Here is a 4035-nt window from a genome sequence, read left to right as displayed (position 1 = left end):
TTGACTAATTTTATTTTAAACATATTACTATATATGTATTTATTAATTATTTGAAGCCTGTTTCCTTCTATAGTTCTGTAAGGCTTCGTTCAGAAATGAAACGGCCCTCTTTTCTGGGCGTAACCCCTGATTAACCGACAGGTATTCAAGAGTGTCTTTTCTGTCAGAAACATGTCAGCTTCGAGTTTAAGAGCTGAACTAGTGGAAGCAGATATGAAAAGCTGCAATGTAGAATTGAACTGGCGATTTCTTTTCTTAAGCATAGACAGTCTCTGGACTCTGGGGACACTTCATGGCCTTTTTACCTAAATATAAAACAAAAATAAAAAATTACCGAATTATAGGGACATAGACACTATTAATCATTTATTGAAATCCATAATTTATTTTAGATTTTTTCTTAAAATATTATGATTATTGGACTATGATTTTGATTTTTTTTTTAATTAATCAATATAGCCCATTATTGTTTTATTTTCACCCGATCTGAAATGTGAGAAATAAGTTTATCTTTCAATAGACAAAATTTTAGGTAACTTGAAATCACGAGACTTTGTCAGATATTTGAATTTTTTGGGCGAATAGAAAAAAAAAATCATCAAATTATATAATAAAATTGATGTTTTTAAATTTCCCGAAATTGAAATATCATGTTAGATAAATAAGAATTATTCACGGTGTTAAGTATTATTTTATTTAATAAATAATACTTAAACACGGATTGAAAGTGTTATTTATTTTAGGAAACAATATTTACCCTTTTAAAGTACGTAACGTTATGTCGTTTGAAGTGATACATGTAACTCCCTGTCTGCAGCCGGTTAATTAACATTCATATGATAGTAAGCGCAACATACTCAACTTAATTAATGCAAAAGCTAACTAATGTATTTTTTTCTCTTTTCCTTATGTATTGCAAACATTTTCACTTCCATGGCCAAAATAAAACGGACCATATTTCCTCTGTATTTTGAACCACTGGGGATAATTTCCACTGAAAATTTCAACCTGATTGACAGTTTAATATAATTATGGCATACCACAACATAGATAAAACGTATTGTCCAGCCATCCATGACCTACACTATCTCATAATCATACTGTCTCAAAATAATGTCCATGATGTTTGATATGCATTCAGTATATAGGGAAATCTAAGCCAAAAAGAGAAAGAATGTTGATTAATCTTAAGCAAAAAGGGCAAATATTACTGATAATCTGTTAAAATCTCAATCAGAGATTGCATATTGACTTTGTGTTGATTTCGTAGGAAAAACAGACAAACTGGAGCTAAAAAGGAAATTGCTAAACTGAAGGCCCACGCTGAGAGCGTGGGTATGACGCTGTACGCGTGAGAAGACAATTTCAGACAGAGGCATCCACGCTACTAGCGTGGGACTCACGCTAGTAGCGTCAGAAATCAAATTCAGGCAGAAGCTACCACGCTACTAGCATGGAACTGACGCTAGTAGCGCCAGCCTTTTCACAAACCCACGCTTGAAGCGTGGCAACCACGCTAGTTGCGTGGAGCTCCAGGATTCTTAACAAAAATCCCACGCTCACAGCGTGGGAACCACACTAGTGGTGTGGGAGGTGCGTCAATCAGCATTAAATTCCTTTTAAATCAGAGACAAGATTGCACTGAGATTGCGACAAGGATTCGATCAAGATTCTACACAAGGTCAAAGACTCTATAAATAGAGACTCAAACCTCAAGAAAAAAAAAGAACTTTTGCACAGAGAGGAAGACGGAGGCAGAACGCAGAGCAAGCTTCTTCTCCAATTTTCTGGTTTTATTATTTTGTTTTATGAATTCCTTTGAATATTTTGAATTGTCAGACATGAATATGTCTGGCTAGTTTTTTTATTATTGTGGTAAGGGTCACAACCCTTGATGTGAACCCCTTGTAGTTTGGTTAAATTTATTTTTAATTATTTCAATTAATTTATTTTATCTTGTTCTTCATCTATAATTCTTTTAGAATTGATCACTCTATTAGGATTGCGAGGGTTAGGGTTTTCAATAGGAATATTGGGATTCTAGTTCCTGACAAAGGGTAAAATAACAGTTCATGTATGCACTAGGGATAGGCTACATGAACTGCAAACGTGGAAAATTCACTGGATTAAAGGATTAACTTGAAAAAGGATTTCTAAGGGATTAGGATTCTAATAGGGTTAATAAAGTTAAGATCACTAAGGGATTAGGGCTTAATTAATTAATTAAAAGATGGTGAATTGTTTGATCAATTGGATAATTAAATGTAAATATTAATTAATATTACAAGGTGGGGATCAGAAAAGTGTTGGCGTCCTTTACTGCAATAGCTTTTTAATTATTTTTCTCAAATCTTAATCTTTTATTCTCAAAGTTTTCAAATTATTTTCTGAATTGTTCACAAGTCTTGAATAGTTCACAATTTTTACAAACACAATTACTCTCAAACCAACTTTTATTCATCCAACAAGAAAGGAATAGTTAAAATAATTTTGGTGCCTCAATCCTCGTGGAGACGATACTCTACTTACCATTTTATTACTTGGTACGATCGGTGCACTTGCCGATTTTATGCAACAGGTTTTTGGCGCCATTGCCGGGGATTGACTACGCCTAATTTATTTTTAACTTTTGAATTTCTTGATTGGATTCTGTTTTGTTACTAATCTTTTTGCTGTAGTTTATGCGAGGTAAAGTAGATCGAGATTCTTCACAGTGTGATCCAGAAATCGAGAAAACTGCAAAGGAAAATTGGAAACAAGCCAAGCACAGAAAGCAAGAAGAATCTTCAGGTTCAAAGCCGCACAAAGAACCAGTGGTGGCAGCTAATAATCAACCTCCGCCTCCTCCACCACCTGCAGCAGAGTTGATGGAGTCAATTATGGCTCCTATGTTCACAAGGCCGAACTCTAGTGTCGTCCGGCCACAGATAGAGGCCAACAATTTCGACATTAACCCGTCTCTGATTAACCTGGTGGAGAAGAACCCTTTCGGCGGAGAGGATTACGAAGATCCTCACGACTTCATGGACAGATTTCTGAGAATTTGTGACACTACCAAGCATCATGGAGTGTCTGACGATGCCATCAGACTCAGGCTGTTTCCCTTTGCTTTGACCGGAAAATCCCTCAAATGGCTAGACTGACAAGCCCCTAACAGTATCCGAACATGGGACGATCTAGCAGCTAAATTCTTTGCTGAGCATTTTTCGCGGGAAAAGTACAACAAGTTGGTGAACGAGATCACCAACTTCATTCAGCAACCGGGAGAGACTCTTTGTGCAGCCTGGACCCGATTCCAGGAGTTGATCAGGAAATGCCCTCAGTATGACTTTCCAGACGAGAAGAAGGTCAGAGTCTTCTATAATGGGATGACACCGGATACCAGGATGATTGTCAATGGTGCAGCCGGTGGAACCATAGGAAGGAAGACAACAGCTGAAATCCTGGAGCTGATTGATTATTTGGCACGGAACGATAATGCTTCAACGACAGTCCATCCAGTTCAGCCAGCTCAAACCAAGAAGGGAATTTTACAACTGGGGAACAATGATGCGTCATTAGCTGAGCAAAAGATGATCTCACAACAGCTAGCCAGTCTGAACGCCAAGCTAGATAGAAAGAAAATCTCATCTAAAGTTAATATATTCGAGTGTGAGTACTGCAAAGAGCCACATAAGACTAATGAGTGCCCTACATTCAATGGAGCTGAACCATTCCAAGTCAATGGAGTGTGGTATGATCCAAGGCCACCACAGGATACCCAAAGTTACCAGAGAAATTAGAATGGAGGCCAAGGGAACAACTTTCAAAGGAGGAATCAAGGGAGCGACTTGGATTATAAATCCAACAACTATCTGCAACCTCCTCCTCTGCCACAAAAAGAGCCATCCGAATTGGAGAAAGCGATGATACAATTAGCAAAAACTACTAATGAGCATATAAATGAGACCAGAGCCTACCACAAGAACCAGGATGCTTCCATCCGAAACTTGGAGAGTCAAATAGGCCAGTTGTCTAGGCAGTTGGCTGAAAGAG

The 4035-nt window shown here is 37.5% G+C and overlaps 1 non-coding gene across 1 annotated transcript; it reads right to left on the bottom strand.

Moving 5' to 3' along the window:
• Positions 1 to 3224: 3224 nt before the first annotated feature.
• On the bottom strand, positions 3225 to 3331 carry LOC133304076 (small nucleolar RNA R71). The gene has a single exon (XR_009750563.1). It is a non-coding gene; the product is annotated as a small nucleolar RNA R71 (small nucleolar RNA).
• Positions 3332 to 4035: the final 704 nt, after the last annotated feature.

This window comes from Gastrolobium bilobum, unplaced genomic scaffold, assembly GCF_033153095.1.
Source record: "Gastrolobium bilobum isolate Gb01-03AN ecotype WA unplaced genomic scaffold, APGP_CSIRO_Gbil_v1 utg7510, whole genome shotgun sequence".
In the NCBI taxonomy this organism is placed as follows: domain Eukaryota; kingdom Viridiplantae; phylum Streptophyta; class Magnoliopsida; order Fabales; family Fabaceae; genus Gastrolobium; species Gastrolobium bilobum.
Note: the sequence above shows the minus strand (reverse complement) of the source record. Positions and strands in the feature narration are given on the sequence as shown.